The sequence below is a fragment of the Schistocerca piceifrons genome, chromosome 11 (assembly GCF_021461385.2).
Source record: "Schistocerca piceifrons isolate TAMUIC-IGC-003096 chromosome 11, iqSchPice1.1, whole genome shotgun sequence".
In the NCBI taxonomy this organism is placed as follows: Eukaryota; Metazoa; Arthropoda; class Insecta; order Orthoptera; family Acrididae; genus Schistocerca; species Schistocerca piceifrons.
Window position 1 is genome coordinate 95,489,561 of NC_060148.1, and position 23,050 is coordinate 95,512,610.

The 23,050-nt window shown below is 37.1% G+C and overlaps 1 protein-coding gene across 1 annotated transcript in view; it reads right to left on the bottom strand.

The window, feature by feature from the left end:
- Positions 1 to 5,917: 5,917 nt before the first annotated feature.
- The window catches only part of LOC124719617 (brain acid soluble protein 1-like), a 42,856-nt gene continuing 25,723 nt past the window's right edge, over positions 5,918 to 23,050 (bottom strand). Inside the window, exon 7 of the mRNA XM_047244828.1 lies at positions 5,918 to 9,277. The gene's annotated coding sequence lies outside the window, so the exon portion shown is untranslated. The remainder of the gene's footprint in view (positions 9,278 to 23,050) is intronic.

Here is a 23,050-nt window from a genome sequence, read left to right on the forward strand (position 1 = left end):
AATCGTAGAGGGAGACCAAGAGATGAATACACCAAGCAGATTCAGAAGGATGTAGGTTGCAGTAAGTACTGGGAGATGGTGAAGCTTGCACAGGATAGAGTTGCATGGAGAGCTGCATCAGACCAGTCTCAGGACTGAAGACCACAACAACAACATCAATTGCAAACTGAATGGCGCGGGAATCTTATAGGAATACATCGGTATGGTGGGTGAAGGTGCCAGTACTGCTGTCTCTCGCCTCACCTTTCCTTACCCGTCGTTAATGTTGAGCTCTTTTACCGCTCCTTGCGCTTCTCCCAACGCACGGCGAAGTTCCCAACAAAACTTTTACAAGCTACATACCTTATGTCGACTGCATTGAGATTACGAGTGCTCCCGACCTCCGCGATATAGCAGCTGTAGCACTGCAGCAGACTGATGGCCCTTTTGTTTTGTGCTGTGTCAACTCAACTGAGAAAAAACATGTGACGAATCCACCCTTGGTCTCTTCAACGCTGTTTCAACCTTGTTATTCCCGTGTGCAGATTATGCCTTATCTGCTGCAGTTCATTAGCAAGCATGGGGCATTGCATGGCAGACCAGTAAGCATTCCCTCCCCCTCGCATTTCTATTCCTTGTGGCGACCTTCCTCTTTCTGCTTTCCCCATGCTTCTAACGTGACAGCAACACGTAATAGACTGGTCCAGGTTTTATGAGAATTCTTTTTTTATATGTGAAAGTAATTTTTCAGGTAACAAGACCTTGAAAAAAATATTTTTTGACAACATTATGCAAAATTTCGGACATACTGGCAGGTGGTTTTCACATTACATTTTTTTTTTCAGGTCATGACTCAGATCTTACGAGAGTGCGATATTCGTGATAAGACAGTAGCAGTGTTTTGCCCACTGCATCAACTTAACAGTACAAGATTGTTTCAAAGCAGAAACATTTTCCAATATGTTATTGAAAACAAAGGCTGCTGTGACTTTCTTTCATAACTCTACATTAGTAAGTGAAAAACGGCGCACTGTTCAGAAAAGAGAAGTGAGCTTGTGATTGCGATCAATGAAAGTTCAAAAGCACTGCCTACCCTCAAAGCAGAAAATTACTTAGCTATACAAGAGATAATAATTCTTCTTGAAACTTTTGAAGTGGTAGCAACAACAATCTCAGGGGAGTCATACTTCGCTGTTTCCTTAACTATACCTCTAATACGAGGTATTGCTGTAAAGTTGTCAGACTTGGAGCACCTTAATAACTATTGAAGCACGAAGTGTCCTGGATTTCTTGACTAAATCAGTGGGTGAAAGAGTGAAACCGTTGAACACACTGCTAATTTGCGTGTGTCATTTTTAGATCCTAGGTTCAAAAAGATCGTTTCAGGACATTTCAAAAAGTAGAGAACGCTGCATAACTACTTGAGAAAGAGTATGCTGCTATCATCGCATCAACTCCAAGAATAATACATGAAACAGAAGCATCCCCGAGCAGTTCTAATACGTCTATTGGTAGTCCAACCGTTTGAAATCGGATGATCTACTTTTTTTTGCCCAATAAGCAACAGCGTAACGTCGATGTCATCACACCATTCAGTGATTCCATCATTGACTTACGTCAATATTTTGGAAACCTGTAATACACAAGCTGGCTTGAGTATTAGAATATTGTTTACTTGTAACAGCTACTAAATTTTTATGCTGTCCAGCGACTTCAGTTCCTGCAGAAACGGTTTTCTCCAAGGCAGGATAAATAATTACTGAAAAACGCAACATACTAAAAGAGAAGAATTAAAATATCTCACTTTTTATAAAATGAAATCTGTGTATATTTTAGTATTGTACTTTAAACAGCAGACTAACGGACAAGAATTTAAATACCTTACTTTTTATAAAACAAAATTTGCATATCTTGTCTAGTTGTATTTTAAACAATATAACATCTTAGAACTTTTTTTCATTTGAAATACCTGCACAGAACAATCGATAGTTAATCCATATATTTTAAAAATAATATCGACATCGGCTGTGACAAATACCGATGGTTAAGTAACACTACGTTGTTGATGAATGGCGGTTTTAAGGCGCTAACTTGCGAGGTCATCAGCACTCTCTTTAGCTCGACAGCACATTTTCCACCGTTTATGTATGTGAATGACGCTCATGATAAAAATGGGCTTTGCCTCCAACTATTTAAATACTTTGTAAAATGGGAAAATGCTCAACTTTGCGACAGGAATCTCATTCTAGCCTTCAGCAATTCCTTTCCGTCATTGATTAGCACTGATCTGTTTGCGCACCGTACGACATCAATGCTTATTGTAAAAAGCTCGATCATAAGGATTATCATGTGAAATTTGTGACAAATGAATACTTTTTGGTACAGAGGACGCAACATTTTATCTTGGGGTGGAGAGTCTTCGTTAGATGTAAAAGCAACTTCGGGTGTGCCCATAAAAGCGTGTTGGGACCTTTGATATTCATGTTGTACTGTATATGCGGACAATATTAATAGACTTATTTCAAATAATGCTATTACCTATAGCGAAGTACTGAAAGAATCGGGATAAATCAGATCTTGGTAAGATTTCACAGTGATGCAATGACTGGCAACTTGTTTAAATGTTAAGAAATGTAAAATTGTGCACTTCACAAAACGCAAAAACGTCGTAGTCTATGATTATAATTCCAATGAGTCATAGATGGAATCAGTCAAGTCGCACAAATACTTGGATGTAACACTTTATAGTGATATGAAATGTAATTATCACACAGGCTGAGTCATGAATAAAACAGATGGTACACCTCGCTTTTTTGGTAGAATATTGGGGAAATGTACTCAATCTACAAAGGAGATTTCTTACAAATCACTCGTGCGACCCATTCCAGAAGATTGCTAAAGTGTGCGGGATCCGTACCAAACAGGATTAACGGTGCAAGCTGAATACACAGAGGACATCAGAATTATCACAGGTTATTTTGACCCCTGGGAAAATGATACAGAGATACTGAACTGGCAGACTCTTGAAGAGAGAAGTAAACGATCCCGAGAAAGCGTACTTAGGGTTTAAAGAACAGGCTTTCAATGATGTTTCTAAGAATATATTACAATCCCCTACGTATCACTCACGTAGGGATAATGAAGATAAAATTAGAATAATTACAGCACGCACAGAGGCATTCAAAACAATCATTCATCCGCCACTCCATACGTGAACGGAACGGGAAGAAACCTAATAACCCATACAATGGGACGTACCCTCTGCCATGCACTTCACATTGGTTTGCAGGCTATAAATGTAGGTCACATCCACGACTGAGAATTCAGATTGTTGCGTAAGGACAGGAGATTTGCAGAGATATATGTGCAAAACCGAAGTTGGAGGTTCGATCAAAGTTGCTCAAATCTTTGGACTGCAATATCTGCGCAGACAAATCGTAGCGTGTGAACAGGAACTCCACGCAAATCTGGCGCGCGAAACGTGTTTATTCAGTTTTTCGTCCGTGAGTGCCAACAAGCACAGTGAATTTTGAAATTGAGATATACGTCAGTGCTCCGGAGATTTCATTGCTTAATTTATTAAAATGTAGTCACACGCTTGTAGAAAATTAAGAGCAAGGAAAACAGCGATCAGGTTAAGAAGGCAGCTGTTTATTCTTTAATAGAGGAAATAGAAGCGGTTGATCCTACGACAAACACTTCATACATTACAGAAATGCTCTGCTTCCTTTTAAAAGATCTTCCTTCAGGGCAGCGTATATAGCTTCGTATGTTGCTATTCTCATACAAGTATTTTTCCGTGATATGCGACGAGTTATGAGCGTCAAAACATACCTATGCTTTCTAATCTATCCGCACCTTGTTAAGTACATTTATGTGTGAATAGTGTGGCTTCGCTTAAGTAGGCAGCCTGGACAAGAAGTCTTTTTTTAGCCTAAGAATAAATATTGACATTATGGACTGGCATTATGCACCGATCTTATCATCATCGGTAACGGAAAAATTAGTATTTATGAGGACCTAATTGATTATCTGTAGTATGGGGGCGACAAGTTGACCGCTGGCCCCTGTATTGATTGTTACAAGACTGCGACATTCGGACACTTTGTGTCGGCTGTGTGAGGGGACGGTTAATTTGATTTAAATGAATTATACAGTAGAAGACACAATCACAAATTTTACTTAACGTTTTTAATATCATTTTACTTCTACTCACTGCGATGTATTACAACTACCCTATTTTAAATTCATATTCCTTGCTGAAAATATGTACCTTGACGATGACTGTCTTTCTAATACGCATTCCCGAATCCATTTACTTAAGTTTGACACATTAACACCATGGCAGCTGAACGGTACTATTCGAGCACGCCTGGGAGCTGTCAGTAATGGAATGCAGACAAAAAAATTCCGTCCCTTACATCCTCTAACCACGCAATGTCTGCGCTACTTTTCCTCTCCGTTGAGTTGCCAACTTTACTCACTGCCCGGCCAAATTCACAAACTTCAACTAAAACTGAGCACATATAAAAATACTAGTATTTTTGTTCGTTATTGATCCGAAAACGTGCACTCAACGTTAGTTGACACTTTCAGATTAGATCAGATTGTTATAAAATACAACAGACTCACGGGCCGCACGAATACTTTATTCGGGTCACATGACGACAGACTCCCCGTCTCTGGGATCTAGAGCGTGCCTTGGAACAAAGAGAAATACATTTACAGTACTGGAAATAATATATGTATATAGCTTTATATATATTATCGGTCTCCCTGTGTCTTTCATTTAGTTTGCAATTTAAATTAAGGATAGATGATAGTATTTCCCTTCTTTACGAATTTCTGAATAAATGAAACAATCTTTCAGGTTGGGAGGACGTAGTCTCTTGTCCCTCAAATTTTTCTAGACCGACAAATGAGGGCGAGCAGTAGATTGGAACTTGTGAACACACCGTATCAGCAACTATTTTCAGCATGCACAATCATTTGCGCAAATATGCCGTTGTTTCCAGGCGGGACCTTGCAGTACCTTTTATAACAAGTATTGTGGCTTCGGAAAATTTTAAAAGATAAATCGATCTCAGCTTAATAACTGTTTACCTCAGTCTTTGAATATCAGCGGCCCTTATTTGGTTACACAATTAAGTAGCCCTTCTTGGGAAGTTTATTTGTAGCATATGTGACCCCTGAGAATACTAAGAATAAAATCGATCAAACTGTTAGTTAGTGCCTTAATTACTGATATGCCTCATGGTTATTGTAAATAGCAACAAGCAATCCACATAAATTGTTTGAAACGGTGCTTTTACAAATGCATGAAGTATACAGCAGTGATAGTACAGCTGTCTCAACGAAATACATTAATGTAAACTTGCATGGCATGACATCCTGCATACTTTACACCTGTATATAAAGGGAAAAAAAACACGTTACAATACTAGCTTCTCATTCTAAAATTATTTTCAAAGACACATTAGTGCCCCTCCACCAATTCTGAAAAGCATGTTTGATGACCATTGATTACCATGGATAATTACTGCCTCAGGCGAGTCATATAGAACTTTGCCTGTCTGTGGGGTTGTTGCTGAACAGTGTTACAATGGAAAAATTCTTCTGGTAGTACTCTTTCATTTGATACCAGAAACTTCAAAAACTACATTCCTCACCATTTTAGTACACCTTTCAACTGAGTTTATAAACAAAGGATTTCCTGTCGTTAGCATTTGAAGTTCTTTGCTGTAGTTAAAACAAACCCACGAAAACCATTACCCAAAACAGTTTTCACATAATTAAGCATGACGTGTGTGTGTGTATATATAGAAAAGCACTGCTTCTTTTCAGAATCATCTAGTCACTGAGAATTTGCTGGTACAAATTTGACTTGTTACATAAACTTCTTTGTGAAAAAAATTAACACTTAGTGAACATACCAACGTTACTGAATTTGACTTTTTTATTATAAATTTGATATCGCCTTGCGATGTACATAACTACACAGTGTAAACTGGTGTCACTGTTCCACAATAATTTCATCCTTCCCTATACGCCTGACAAAAATGTCACTACTAAAAAAGACATTCAAATTTGTTCAAGTTCACATGGAAAATGCAAAGTTCTGACTTCTGCGGCACTGTACTTTTAGTACTTCACTGAGACCCAAAGAAACTCCACACAGATGACTTTTCACACTTTATTGTCCTCTGAAACAGACAAATGATTTTTTTTTCACAATCATAACTCATTTCTTTAGAAACATGTCCACACTGATCCAAGCCTTAGAACAGTTTTTAAATCTTTTCTGTCATTTAACCTAAGTTAAAAACTATGTCACTACATCACTGCCTTTAATTAATTCCTCTGACAAATGTGAAAACACCAAGTATTTTTTAATATATATATTAAGTGTATAAATTCACTTTATACTCAAGTTTTCACTATGCATAGTTATTACAGCACTAAGATAATCCGAAGGCAGGTTCTGATCCAAAGTCTTTATTTTAAGTTATCTCGCCTTACAGTAAGCCTTTGAACATACCAATTTTATAGTTCTCTCTTAAACGGTAAATGTACATTTGTGAATACTGAAGCAACACAAACTGAAACAAAGCACCTGCAGAGATTTTACTGCAGTTCTATTTTCTACTATGTCACATAAAATTGGACCTCTCAAAGGCTAAACCTATTTCAAACCATTTCTTGTCCACACTACTGGGATCTAGAGCATGCCTTGGAACAAAGAGAAATACATTTACAGTACTGGAAATAATATATGTATATAGCTTTATATATATTATCACATGGTAAACCTATTTCACTGTTTACATGCTGTATGTTCTTTAAATTCTGGATGTAAACAGGCATACTCAGCAACAACAAACTACACCAGCACAAATGCTGATGTGATGTAATGAGATGACAGCTGGTTCCATTGATGCATTTGCCCACTTTTACTAAACAGAAGAGAAACGAATTCAAGAAACTGAATGGAAAAGACTAACCTGTGTTATTTCTTTGAACATAATGTACGTTCAAGATCAGGAGACAAAAGAGAAGGAAAGAAAGAAGAAATTTTCTTGTTCCCAAATCTAATAATAATTCAAATGGTATTCCATTCATACTTACATCAGACTAAAACTTATACCACCAAAAATAAAATTTGATACAAACTTCCTGACAGCCCTGTGCGTACTCTGCAAATAAATGAAGAAAACAATTGTGTACACCAGAAACTTTACAGTGAAGCTTACCACTTTTCTTTTTACAGTTTTTTTTAGAAATATTATTTTCTAATTGTACAATTGTTAACTATATTACCTTAAAAATACATTCTGGGAACAGCAGTTTTTCCTCTCTCACACTCACTCACACTATGAAGTAAACAATTACTCAACACAGATATATATATGTATATACAAAATCAAGGTGAAAAGTTCAATCACATATTATCAATTTTTATTTTTTGACATTTTATACAACAAAACAGTTTGTTGGGCAGAAATAGCTTTTTGTTTGTGTAGTTTAATTCTGTCTCCTCTGTTGACACTGCTGTCCGTGGTTCTGGATTGTCTTCCAGTGCAGCTGTTTGATGCACAAGCTCCCATCAAAATTTGTTCTGAATGATGGTCATTTCACTTTGTTAAGGATTTTCAACAGTGAGTCACCACTCTCACTTTTAACTGGAGACACTGGTCACACATGTGACACCATCAGACACTGTCGGGTAGGGGAAAGTGTATAGAAAAGATGATAAAATACACTACAAAATACAGTTTCTTCGTACAGAGCATCTTGACACGTTTCTCTTCTATCGTCTAGTACATTACTTGTCACAGATTTCTTTTTATTTTGTTACGCGTCACCTGTGCTGCTTCGTTTCTGTGGTTCTCCACCACCGAGGCAAGCAGAATCCAGAAGGTGACAAAAATTGGTTACTATATTCTCAGCAAATAAGCAGGAAAAAGAATTATTCCACAGGTCATCAGAATCAAACACACTGCAGTCCATAAATTAGGAAAAAATCTTGAAGGCTATTTGAAATGCACTGTATCTTCAAGCTTAGTAAGTCCAAAATAAAACAGCACAAGAGCTCCAACGGAGAACTGATATTCGTAATTGCACACAAAATTTATCCAATTAAATACCATCATTGTGAGTAAATGGGAGCAGCTGACCACAAAACTCAAATTTCAAAAGAACACTAAAAATGAGAGGTAAAAGGGTGGTGTGAAGCAAGCCAGAAAAAGAATAGGCACTTCCATCAAAAATTAAGACCTGAATTAAAAAAAAATTAACTAAGGCAAAAACGTAAACTCGCATGCATTGCAATCTGTTACATATGGTTTGATAGACCATCTCCGATAAAACTTATGAAGCAAATGAGATTTTTGCTTTCAACAGCAGTGCTACGAAACCATGCAAACGGAAGTCAACATTCTGTACCTATTGTCCTGAACCAAAGAAAATACTCATACATCTGCCGAAGGAAATGTGGTGTTCCACCTGCACTATAAATAGGCAACTAGAGAAATGTAAAATACTAAATTGTAGAGCATCAACATTTGCATTATTGAACGTATGTGTGGGGAAAAAACTGCAAAAGGGACAGCACCTAAAATCAATGGGTGCAAGCTTAAGGGACATTTTAAAAGTTTTTGTGCCTCGTAACATGTCCTGAACAAAACATTAAAAATGAGCATGATGCCCGCACAGAGGTAACAAATGCTCCGGTAATTAATTATCAGTCTGAATCTATTTTGCTTTCTCTCATTTATATTTTATTATACACGCTTTCCACAGTGTCAAATGTAAACACTCCCAATTATAAAGACGCATATGAAAAAAAGTTTAACTCACAATAAGGCAAATTCTGATCACTTCGAGTAAATCCACAGATTATGTCCCATAAGGCTACAGATTTATTTTACAAATCTGAAAGAAAATCTTTGTCATGTGTTGTAAACACAGCTCCAAAACTGGCAGTGGTTTGCAGGTGTTCTTTTGGCGTTGCTTTTATAGTAACTGATACAGTGGCAGCTTGAGTTTTTCCTGTGCAATGCAAGAGGAAGTGTCGCTGCCTGTCCAGGCAATACATCACTAGCTAAAGCTGACTGTAGTGCCAGCTTCCTTCACATCACCCACAACCCCTCAGTTCTTCTTGCACTCACGCAACAACACTAATAACTGGAGCAGGAGCATATCAATAGTTAAGACAATTTGAGTTCTGTCTCAGAGCTCCCATTAAAAGGAGCTAATAGAGTGTGTATTTAAAATATGGCCTTCTCTACACCAAGTGGATCTGCAAAAAAAAGAAAAGCACAAAATTACTGGTGTTGAAGCAACAGCGCAAGATGGCAAGGAAAGAAATGCTCCGCAGTTAGCTATTTGAAAAATCAAACATTAACAGGCATAGTACATATTTTATAAATACAAATAACAGAACAGGCCGATACAAAAAACTGTGTATCTTTCCAATGTTGCAGGTCTTCTTTAGAACCAGATACAGAGAACATCTCCGAACATTAAAAATTAATAACCTCCATTCAGAAATTGTTGATCACCTAATAGCATACAATCACTACTCAACAAATATAGAAATTTGTTTCAAAATTCCTAAATCGGCAACAGCGTGCACAAAAAAATTACAACAGAAGAGAATTATCGTACAGAAAGATCAATAGCATGAGGAAAATATGTACCATAATCAAATCGGATACGAAGATCCATAACAATTCCAGTGAGCCGGGTGCAGCTGCTTCACACACCTACCTTGCCTAATGATGCAATATGATTTTGTAAAAAGGTCTCTGTGGCAAGAACTTAGTGTTGTCACAGCCATATAGACAACTACTGTTTCTGCCTGCAGCTGTTAGTATCGAGCAGCTGAAAATTGGCAACAGGGCTGCTAGCTGTCAGGGGTCTTCTTACACTGACTCAACTATAAATGAATACAGATTGCTACCTGCCATAAATAACTAAATAAACACAACTTCACACCCCAGCTGCCAACCATCGTATGATTATCCTCTACATTAACTCTTCTCCCTATCACTCCATTTATCTGCTGCTCCCACCCACGACAACCCCCCCCCCCCCCCCCCACACACACACACACACATTGCTCACCCTCCGCAAACACACACGCAACAAAACAAATTGTTATAATACAGCTATTACAACAAGTGAACTGATGACAGAACCCTGTAGTTTTTCTGGTAAAATTTATGGAGAGAGTGAGTGAGTATGGAGAGGGAGAAAGTAATAGTAATAGAAACAGCAACAGCTATAGAAATAAGCTTTAACACGAGAGGAAAAAAAAAAGACTACCTCAGATTAAGTAACAAAATATACTGATTTTCAGTCTCCGGGAAAAAAACGGGTTTTGATGTCTGCAGACGACAAGCAGATTTGAAACTACCAACATAAATTACTTCTAGCATCACGTGAGGTATCCACAGCTTAATTTTCACCATAACGTACAGATAAACCATCTAATGTCACAACCTGGAGAATACCAAGAGGATTTCCACCTATACTGCCCAGACCACACTTTCAGCCTGGAATATTAAAGGTACAGAAATAAACAGCTCTTTATGTCACAAATATTTTTAAAAAAGCATGATCAATTCCATACATACACACTTTCAAAACATCTCAGGTCAAATGGTCTTCACCCCAAATTAAGCAAATCATCAAAATAACTCTAATCTGCACTAATTCCAAAGTAAAATTCAGGGAAGAAATTTCAAGCTTTAACAATAAAAAGAGGTCTTAGGCAAGATGATGCAATATCCCCACTGCTTTCAAATGTAGCCCTCAATGAGTATTTGCAAAAAGAAAATACACCTAAATTAAAATTGGAGCAAATCCCTCAACATGAACAAACTGTGCAGGGTATGCCGATGATTTAGCTTTCTTAACTCTTGATATGGATGAAGCTTGAGCCCAAATCAACAGTCTCCCAAAAAATTGAAACTGAGTCTGTGACCAGAAAAACCCTGAGTATAAGTATAGTCCTCATGAACAATCAAAAAATTAAAATAGCTCTACATTTAAAATATCTAGGACAACCCACCAATAACAACTTAAGTGAATTAGAAACATGGATAAATAGAACCAACAAAATGAAGAAATATAAACGTAAGCTTCTGCGGCCATTGTCACAGTCAATAAAATTTAATTTTTCTGGGTTTGTGACCGCATTGTCAATATGTAAAACTACTGATGTTGCAAGTGATCATCTTCAGGGTCGGTAGCTTTACATAATGACAATGCGGTCACCAACACGGAAATATTTTATTGAAAGGGGGGGGGGAATCAATTTCTAACTTGGTCAGTTTTGAACATGCTAATCTGCCAAACATCTACACAAATTTTCAAGGGGTTTTCACAGGTTGTTTGGTGCAATGTACAGGCTTTACTCATCAAAATCTGATCGCAGAAGAAAAAGATGGCATGATTTAAAATTTTATCTAAGATCGTTTGCTCAGCTTAGTAGTTCGTAGGGTTAATCATCACAACACACAACCAACAGCTATAGGGTTTTTCTTTTCTTTTTATTCCCTCCCCCTCCACCGTGACATGCATTTTTGTAAGTTTATATCAGTGACAGAGTTAAGTGCCACATTTTTATCTTTACGAATGCAAAGAGCAAATTTATTTGGCTAAGATACACAGATTTACTGATTCATTTTGTGTATTTAAAACTTAAATGACACTACTTTGCTTCTGTCGATAGGTTTTATTTTATTTGCTATGAAAAACAATTTTACCAACGTCGCTTTGTGATTTGGGTTTCCACTCATTACATTTTGATTTAATTTTGTTTACGAATAATAATGCCTAGAAAACAGCTAAGTCTTTCTGGATACTCAAGAATGGCTGAAAGACTGAGGACTATGTGGTCTCAAGAATCCAATGAAGATCATCTGGTAAGACTTGTTGCAGCTCGAGAACATCATCAGGCTTTAACTCACTCTTTGGAAACTCCTTCTGAAAGAGAGGCATAATGTGACTTAACAAGAGCATCATGTATTATTTTGCTTCTCAGAATCGTTAACTCGTAGATGCTTAAAGTTACTTTCCTGTAACATAACATCACTGAAGAGGAAATTCCCCACTGAGCTTATGTTATGCCATGACCATAAACAAGAAACAAGGCCGGAAGATGCATATTGCAGATGTGGATCTTAGTGCCAGTTGCTTTTCGGATAGCCAGCTCTTTGTGGCTATCTCTCTCTCATGAAGTAAACAAGCTCTTTGTTCAAACTTTGTACACGAAGAAATCAATAATAAATTCCACAAGTACAAAGTCTCTAGCGCAGCTATAAATAAATACCTGGCAATGCCAGGTTTCTCAGATAGTTTATAATAAGAAATGCTTGTCGATAAGACACTAACAGGGTGGTTACTCAAACTTAGAAAAAATATTCCCAGAGAATTTCAGGTGTGAGGAAGAAGATGCGGATCAAAAGCCTATTGATAAATTAATGGCAATTAAATGCGAGTGGGGGTGGGGAACAACCAAGCCACAATAATGACTTTTCTTTCTTTTCAGCTGAGCTATATATCAGCCATAAGTAGTAGTTTAACTTAAGTTTTTAAACATGATAATTCATATGTAATAATAATAATATAATTAACACACTTTGAAGTAAGTACTTTAAAATTTATGATTTATAAGATTCAATTTCAATGCTAGTTTAAAAAGGCTAAATTCCCTGAGATTTCTCTGATTTTTCACGCGAAATGCAATTCCCTGAGAATTCCAGGTTTTCCAGAACAATCACCACCCTGCACAAGGATGGAACAATACAAAACCGTAACTCGTCCAGAATCCATTTATGCTTACAAAACCATGTTCCAAATTGAAAATGAACGAATTGATCAGTTCCTCAAACCTGAAGGAAGAATCATGAAAACCAGCATAAATAACATACATCAGGTCAACATAGTCCAGGGACTCCTCCCCAATGAAACATCTATATTGAATGAGGGATTCGATGGCCAGCATACTGAACGGGAAAAGGATATCTCATTTCTGTCATCTTGTGAGTGCAAGGCAACAAGAACAAAAATAAAACTAATACTCTTCTTCTTCTTAAGAACCACAAATTTTCAGCAGAAATGACACACAGAAGGGCTATAGACATTGCAGATGAATTGAGAAAATTAGAATCGGAAACAATGAAACAGTACTGGATTGATCACACGAACCAAACAGCAGAACCTTCAAAGACAAATCTGAACATGGGACTACTCAAGAAGTAAAATACAGCCACTGAAGTTAATAATAATAAAACTGTCTCCTGTGTAAGATGGAAGTTCTAACTGTATAAATTATTTGTTTATTGAAACAGCATTACACAGCAGTTATACAAAGAAGCTAACACAACAGCCAATTCAATAATTTGCAAGTGATTCCCCCATATAATCATATACCATCATACTCTACGTATCACTGCAGAAACGTCAGAGAATGGGAAGAGAAATGCAACCACTCGTAGCACAGCTGAGGCACTGAATATATGTAAATTCACACAAAAAGGTGAATACGGCCAGCATCCACGACTTTTACCTATGTGGTCTACTCACTGAATGGCCAAGATTGTTAACAATTTATTATTGTCTTCAAATGTCTCAAAATGTTTGTTTTTGGCAGTTCTAGTGGACACATTCCAAAAACTACTCAACTAAACCTAAAGTAAACAGTAAAAAACGCAGCTATATGTTACATGTGAGGAATGTGTTTCATGTAATTGTTTGTGAAATTCTCACCAGGTGGTGATGACATTTACAAACTTCAGTATGGCAAATAGAATTACTAACACCAGGAACAAAAAATAATACATAACACTGTCAAAAAACAAAAATAAAAGTATGTTTTTCATCTTAAGAAAGATCAGAAGGTAGCTTTAATGATGACATGTCACACAACCACAAGTACTTTCATTACTATACACTTGGTTGAGGCAAAAACTGACATACGGTGAAAATAAAGTTCAGGTTTATCACACTTTAAAGCAGTTTAATGATACAAGGAATAAAATAAACAATGTTGTGAGCAAAAAACACGTTTATCAGGGTCACAATTTCATTATAACAAGACTGCTTCTTGTTTCTGGGTCTTAGTTACCAAATTTTAAATTTCATTGTAGTATCTCGCACTACAGGAGTAGTCAGAGAACACGAAGTTTGACAATTGAGGCATTGAGGGAAAAGATAAAGACAGAAAGAATGCTCCTTGAAATTCTATGGCATTTTATAACAATATCAGCCAAACTGAGAAGCCATATCTATGCAATGCCCACTGTGTCATATTATAAAAATTGTACCGAAAATTCTGAACTTCATGCAAAATTATAGTACAGGGAACTATCTCGTATACAGTCATACCTTACTTATCCTGCAGAACAAGAAGATAAATAAAAATAGACTAATTTGTGCTGTAACAATACCAGAATAGGAAAGTTGCTAGCGGAGATGCTGAGTCACGATAGGCACAACAAAAAGATTCACACAATTATAGCTTTCGGCCATTAAGGCCTTTGTCAGCAGTACACACACACACACACACACACACACACACACACACACACACACACACACACACAAAAAAAAAAACTTGCACACACATCTGCAGTCTCTATGTGGTTTCAGCTCTCTGAGACTGCAGACGTGTGTGTGTGTGTGTGTGTGTGTGTGTGTGTGTGTGTGTGTGAGCGCGCCTCCCTCCCGCCCGCCTACTGCTGACAAAGGCCTTAATGACCGAAAGCTATAATTGTGTGAATCTTTTTGTTGTGCCTATCGGGAATCAGCATCTCCGCTATCTGGTGAGTAGCAACTTTCCTTCTCTGGTATTGTTGCATTCTATCCTGGATTTTCCATTGTTTAATTTGTGCTGTGTTATAAGAAACACACTGAAATGTTACACCATAACATTAATGAATGGCATCTTTCACTTGATAAGCTTAAATGCTGCAGGAACCCACAAAGGAAAAGGTGAGAAATAGAAGCCCAATATCACCTTCATTGAAATTATTATTCAGTAGCAATGGTAAATGCAAGATTTTTTATACACAAGTCAGTCAGTATTGAATACCAATTACTTTCTGGAAAGGAGGCAGGGTCGAAGAAGCAATTACAACGATGAAAATTATATTTTTTTTTTAAAAAAAGAGAAAGAGTCAGAAAAGCAATGTGTTTGCTGTTCTTAATTCTAAAAGCAGTTGCAGTGTCAGTGTACCACTACCATCCATTACATTTAACGTAGATGGAGAATGGTTGGCAAAAAGGCCACCTTAGGAGCGGGATTGGGCGGGGTTTCTGTTTTTGACAAAGACCTTGTTGGTCAAAAGTTTATTTCGCAACAGTCTTTTTGTTGTGCCTGTCTCCACTACATGGTGAGTAGCAACTGTCTTTCAAAACCTGTACTCATTAAGATACATATACAAATTAACGACGGGTAATAATGGATAACACAGTATGGAGCAAGATACTGTTGTTAATTTATGACCACAGTATACTCATAATCACTCTAAGAGCTGAAAATATTAAATTACCTTAATGAACAATTGTCCACACCAGTTAATCTATAAAACGAAGGAAAAGCCTCAGAGAAAATCATATTCCACTGCAGTCTGAAGCATTTAGAACTATGTATCCAAACACCTAATTGGAAGTTTATTGGGCCATTAATAACCATAAATTATTGTGAATTCTGAGGATAAAACTTCTATTCTGTGCATGGTTTGACACTTTCTGGTAGATTAAAACAGTATACCAGACAGGATCTCACCTATCGCAAGCAATCCTCCTACCACTAACTTATCCAAGCACATTACCTCCTCTCCTCACTGCTTCAGATCTGGATTTGAGTCTCAGTCTGAAACAGTTGTAATCTGTCAAAAAATTTCAGAAGAGCACACTTTCAATGGTATGTGAGACTTATGCTTCAGCATTCCTGTACGAAAGAGAGATGCATCCTGATGAACCATTATGGTCCCAACAAATACTGTGTTTCTAAAAGTAGTAACCTTTTTGTCTTTTTCAGTTACTTTGCTGTATTCGAATGACATGGTATTAGGAATGCTTATACATCCTCAACTAGTCTCTTAAAATTAAATTATTTTTTTTCCTGTCCAGCGCAGGCAATATTCCAACAGAAACAACACAGCAATGATTATCCAAATTCAGACCAAGTGAAAAGGTTGTTAACAGGAAGTATTCTAGTCGGCAAATTCAAATTTACATCCAGCAGAAGTTTGGCGCTGGGCACTCCAGTTCATAGTTTCCCCCTGCCTGCCAACCATAAGCTGCTTTCTTCAGAGGAGTCCATTACCGTGTGTGAAGAGCTAGTTTGTATCCAAACTAGAAGGAGACATTAAATAATCTTCAGGATTTGAAAAATACAAATAGGAAAATATTCAAAACTGACACGAATGTCATACTGATAACTGCATTGTGTTTTGGCTGATGAAAGAACAGCCAGTCATCAACAACCTGAACCCTTCTGATGATGAGAGCCAAATGAGAATGACTGTGCTGAGGCAGGCCATCCACTGAAGATACTTTTTCCTGCTTTTAGACAACGCTGAAGTGGCTGGAGCAATGTGAAGAATGTGATGCTGCCTGAAATGTTTACAAGATTTAGTGGGAGAACACGAACAAAGTCTCAACTCTCAACCAGAAGCAAATCTGCGACTTCTTTTCCTAAATTAAAGGGTTACTTTAAAGACCATTTCGAACCTCGCTATATTGTCAGTTCTCAGCATTATTTACAAAATGATTGTGACAAGCACCCCAGGGAGGTGGGGGTGGGTGTTTAATTCAGAGTTTATTTGTTGCATCTTCCTATGAAAACCAATATAATTTGTTTTCATAAATGAACCTCAAGATCAAATCTAATCTGTTCCCTCGTACACACACACACACACACACACACACACACTCTCTCTCTCTCTCTCTCTCTCTCTCTCTCTCTCTCTCTCTCTCTCTCTCTCTCTCTCTCTCTGAGCTAGAGCCTTGTTTACTGTTATTGGAAATTCAGATTCTGTAGCAGCATTCTAGTCATAAACTGAGAAGCCATAAATATGACTTCACTGTTTTCTGCAATAAACTAACTGCAAGAAACAAAACCGCACATATTTACAGCAGTCCAAAGCACAAAACTAACTTTCATGCAGTCGGTTTTATCAGAAAAACCTGTAAATTTTTGCTTAAATATACAGCCTGTCCACATGAATTTTTGTTAGTGTCCTGTAAAAACTTGAAGTAAATCAGTCAATTCCAAGATTTTTGCTAAAACCATTTCCATTTCCTCTTTATATCACAAAAAATATATAGTATATGTTCATTCAAACATTTAATAGATTATCACATAAAAATTTCAAGTAGATCGGTCAAGAAATTTTCATAACATTAAATTACGAATTGCCTTGATACAGCAGTACAATTTTTTATGCAAGGCGCAATGTGCGTAAGTGCAGATATTTCTGTTGGTGACCGAGTGTGGTACACTGATCAACATTACATCATTTACAGACTAATTACAGCTATTACGAGCCACGTGTTTTCAGTTATGTCCATTTCCCCCAGATCAAGGCTGGGGTTATTGAGATCTCGATAACTAATTTGGAGGTCCTCTCCTGAAATTAACAATGAATGAAGGAATCTGTTAGGGTTCGTACATACTCCAATAATCATTATTTGTCATACACACAAGCCTTGTGTGGAATAACATTCATTTGTCAATCATTATTTGGGTTGTCTATGGTGTCCATTAACACAAACATGGGCAAAACTGAGTACAGAGGTGTAAATATGTAGAATTGAACATTTAAAGCTTATCATGGCGTGATGCGTTATTTACAATCCAAAACAAAATATAATCAGAACAATGAAATTAAGGCTCTTATGAGCTTCCATAAGAGATTAACAACCCTGATTTCTTTTACATACTTCAAAGCAAATGTTGGAAATGGCCTATGTCAGCTGTGTGGCAAGCTTGTAAGCAATAATACCAAGATGATAGGATCTATCACCATACTACACAGTCAAGCTCTGACAGATGTGTCAGCTTCTTCAATTCAATGTCAAAAGTGGCTTCACTGTCGATATCTCTATGAACAAGCTCACTGGCATGCCCCAGAAATAAAAATTCTGTGAATTTACATCAGACAATCTGGGTCGCCGACAGACATTGCTTCCCCATCTAACCCATATGTTGGGAAACTTGTGATCTAAATACTGATGAACCATTCTACTTGCATTATGAGGTGCCTCATGGTGCGTAAAACTCGAGATATTCTTCAAGTGGAATATCATTCAGAAACTGTGGCAATAAAGACTGTAATACGTGAAGATAGTGAGCACTCGTCAGCCTCGCAGGCAGCTCTAATGGATCCAGCAATGTATGTCTGATGATCCTGGCCCACATGTTTAGAGCAAATCTGGCTTGAAATCTACCCTGTCAAATAGCGTGAGGGTTTTCATCTGCCCAAGTGTGTGAATTATGCATCTACACACAAGTGAATGTGGATTCATCTGTGACCAGTATTTTCCAAAGGATTTCAGCGTTGTTTCCACACTGTTCGAACGGCCAGGTACAGGTTGTAGCTCTTCACGGTTGGTCAGCTTCATGAAGATGCTGAACTCTCCATCGATGATAAGAATGCAACGTGCCATATGAGATGTTGCCACCCCGTTCCAAGCTTCTTATACTTACAGTGAATTATTCAACTATACATTAATTTCCTCTTCACATCTTAATGCTGCTGTTTCATGTTGTGGCTCACGACCCTCACATTGAGGCCGATATCCTGTATCTGAGTGGGTGATACACTGCAACGTAGGTTCTTGTGTTCAGAATGTAACGAGCTGGGAATCTAAGACAACAGAGTTCCCTTGCCCTTATTACAGACTGCTTATCTTCTTCATAAATTTGGTACGTATCAACTAATTCTGCAAAGATGTATGCCTCAGAGCTGTGTTTATGGGCTTTCTACAAGGCTAACGGCCTTCGACTGTGGGCAGTGAGCTGTTAATTGTTCACTTCACGGCCCAGGTACGGGCGTGCAGAAAACGCATCAAAGTTTGTGACATGTCTGTGAGAAGACTGTTTGATGCAGAGAGAGAGAGAGAGAGAGAGAGAGAGAGAGAGAGAGAGAGAGACCAACATGCTTATGTTAAGGTACCACATATAAAAATATCTGCACTTATATCCATTACACCATTTATACATTTATAGCAGATTCAGAAGGATGTAGGTTGCAGTAGGTACTGGGAGATGAAAAAGCTTGCACAGGATAGAGTAGCATGGAGAGCTGCATCAAACCAGTCTCAGGACTGAAGACCACAACAACAACAACAACATACATTTATATACCATATACATTAAATACGTAGTTTACTCCAAAAGTTTATTAGAGTATCGCGTAAAAATTTGAAGTAAATCTGTCAAAAACTTTTGAGATTTTTCATAGCAACTTTTAAACAATGACTTATCTTTACGTAGTAGAACAGATAAGATAGAGCTCCAGTAAGTATACAAAAATGCATGTATTCGAATGCACCACTGTCAAAATTTCAAAGCAATGGGCAAAATACTTAAGTGTTAACATTTTGAACAAACGAGAAAAACACAAATTGCTCAGTTGCGCTATGCATGTGTTTGTATCCGGGTGTGTCTTTCCTGAAGGTATGTGGACCATGCAGACAAATAGATGTTGCTATGACACCGCCTTTAAACACAAACTGCATACACTGATCCATTTTATTTTATTTTACAGATTGGACAAATGATCTTGAAGCAGCTTTTAGGAAGACATCATTACAAGCATAATGACCGCAAATTTTTAATACTTTATTTTTTTATCTTTATTACTTTTATAAGACTCTCATAGAATAAATGTGGCAGTGAAGGCTTGCTCCTTCAATACATGTCAATTTTAGTGCTTTTTTGTATTGTGAACAATGTAACAATGATTTAAGCCATTATTAGCCATAAAAATCTGTTTTCGTAAAACATCAGTTAGCCGAAAACTCAATGTCCCTAATTGGTCTGGTTATACAATCCTCTACCATATATGCCTATTAAGCCTTATAGAGGACCTGGATTTGACCCCTGTTAAAGGCAAAAATGTTGCGTTATAGGGACTCAGGAAAGCATCCATGATACTGAAAATGGGTCACTGATACTGGATAAAGGTGTTTATTTGGGAACCAAAATATTTGTCGGCACTATGATGACTTAACTGTCGGCCAAACTGGCACAAGCAGTCTTCACACGTAGCTACAATAATGTAACTAAGCCATTACATGTTACTTTTTCCAAAGATATAGAAGGACCACAACTACTCAAATACATTCCATTACTCAAGGAATCGAGTATGTACCCATGTGTGGGAATTACCATGTGTAAGTGTAAACAGGTATCACTACATCACACACACACAACTTACAAATGCATCTTCACAGCAATGGTAAATTAGCTCATGTATCAATTTATTTTTGCCCACACAAACAACAAATTTTACAATGAAACAAACTTTGTTCTAAAAATAAGCACAACTCTTTATTTTACTGAAATAATTTCAGAAACAATTCGAATAATTATTTGTCAGGGTAGAACATTATCTGCCAGCTAATCAGCACAGTCACTATTCCACCATTTATTAAGTGTAATTTGTGTGAATCCCCCTCCCCATGTCTACTGCCCATTTGAATTTCAATTGTTTATTTTTTTCAGTAAAATGAAGTGCACTATTCCCATTTTGCAATTATAGCTTGTGGTTCGGTTACCACCAAACATTTATGCTTGCACAATTTAAAATCAAAACTCAGGTAGATTATTATTTATGAATTCCATTGGTAGCTTTTAAGCATAGATGGAGCCTAAGTTAAAATTCAAGTACCATTACTTATATATAGAAGTAAATATGTTCTAGAAGACGAAAAGAACAACTCAAAACATGTGAACTCTTATTTACAGCAAGGTACCTTATCATACATATTTGCTACCAGAGAGCACTTTCAACAAAGCGAACATGTAAACAAAAGGACTAAGGACAGTATTGCAGATATCTTAGTGTACCTTGATATCAACTGCATTTCACTTCTACACAGTTCAGTTCATTAAAATAATATTTAGTGGAGCAAGTTTACCGAAACACAAGCATTAATGACAGGTGTAAATAGTAATTAAATACAAAAGGAAAACATTTACCTCCAGTTGCAAAAATGATTTTTATCACTTCCAACCGGTTGCAAGTAACTGTTAGGGGCATTTACGTACGTTTCGACACCTACTAAGGGTGTCCATCAGAATGGACCTTTTGACATACTATAAAATTACATTGCTAAAAAGCAATGGTCAGAAATTAGAGCAGTTATGCTCAAGTCAAAAATAAAACATTCCAGCCTTTGCCATGTGCACCTAGCAAGGAACAACATCTGAGTCTGATGATGATCCCAGCTACGCGCATGTGGCAAACCTGCTCTAATTTTTGACCATTGCTTTTTTACGATGTAATTTTATGCTTTATCAAAAGGTTCATTCTGATGAAGACACCCTTAGTAGGTGTCAAAAGCTAGGTAAATGCACCTAACAGTTACTTTTAACTGGTTGGCTGTATAACACTATGTTGAAACTAGTATACGGTTGCTGATATTTAAAACTAAGGTTTTTTTTTTTTATATTTCACAAATTTCAATCAGTCACAGCTCATATAATAGCCATTATGGATGAAATTAAGATAAACAGTTTTATTGGTCCCTTGCCCACAAATCGCAGCATGCAACAAGTGGGTAGCCTTTCCCACACATTCTGAAGTTAAATTATACTGCTCCCCAGCTTTACATGGCAATGGTGGTCCCTCCTTGTGATTAAAATGCAATTAAACTGGAATTTGTGAAAACTAGATTTAATTATATTTCAATATCTTAGACAGAAGTGCAACATGTACTTACCACAAACTACTGGAACAACACTGGCAAAAACAAATTTTGGAAAATCAGAGCAACTTTAGAGAAGTTTGTTAGTCGGGTATAAAGGCAAGAGCATTTTTAAGTATACTTAACCCGCCAACATTGTATGGCAAGCCTTGCTTGTTACACTGTTCTTAGGCTTCTCACCATTTGACAACCACGTATAGTAAGTCATAGCAATCTAACGAAATCAAAGGAGTGTGATCATATAGACAATGGCTCTTACATGCTCTCCAACACATATTAGAAAAATGTGGTTTCCTACCACATCTTTCTTTCCTTCATGTGTTTTCTCTGCATTGTTATACAAAAGAGTTTCAAACCTTTGTTCTTCAGCTGCAAAATGACTTCTAGGTAGTATTAGTTTTGTGACTAAGAGGCAATAATGTATCTAGTGTATCTACGTTTTAGACAGCAGTTATGTATTTAATTACATTTCTGAGGTTGAAAATGATTCTTCTCCTGAAGTTTATGAGAAATACCAGTGATATAACTAGCAAGAAAAGCGCAACAAATTTTTTCTATGGTCTGGACATATACATATTCAATGCCTATACTGTGCCCCATAAATTCACAGGTAAGAAAAAGGAAGTTCTCAGACTCCTCTGCAAACATCGCAAAAAATTTATGGCAACCACAGCAACTTCAACAAATGCATGCAAAACATGGCACATGTCAAAATTTTGAAGCCTCTGGGCACATAAAACAATTACATCAATTTTTGTAATGAAATTCAGCTCTGACCCTATGCATCCTGTCTTGTCTGTGTTGAACATTGTATTTTACATTTTTGAATCACTCAATTATCAGTATATTTTGCCCCCCCCCCCCCCCCAACCTTGACTGAGAGTCCCATTTCTTCTATTAAGTGCATGTCCAATCTGTGTAGCATTCATATGGTTGTGGTGTGTGAGAGAGGGACTTCACAACTTGACAAAACTTGTCCAATTCTCCCCCTTAGGCCATGGCTAAGATGATATGTACGTAACACAAATCTCATGCAGTGTTGCAGCTAATTCGCAGCAACGGGAACACTGACACTGGCAACATAAAATAACATTTCTGAAAAACACGTATTTGTTAACAC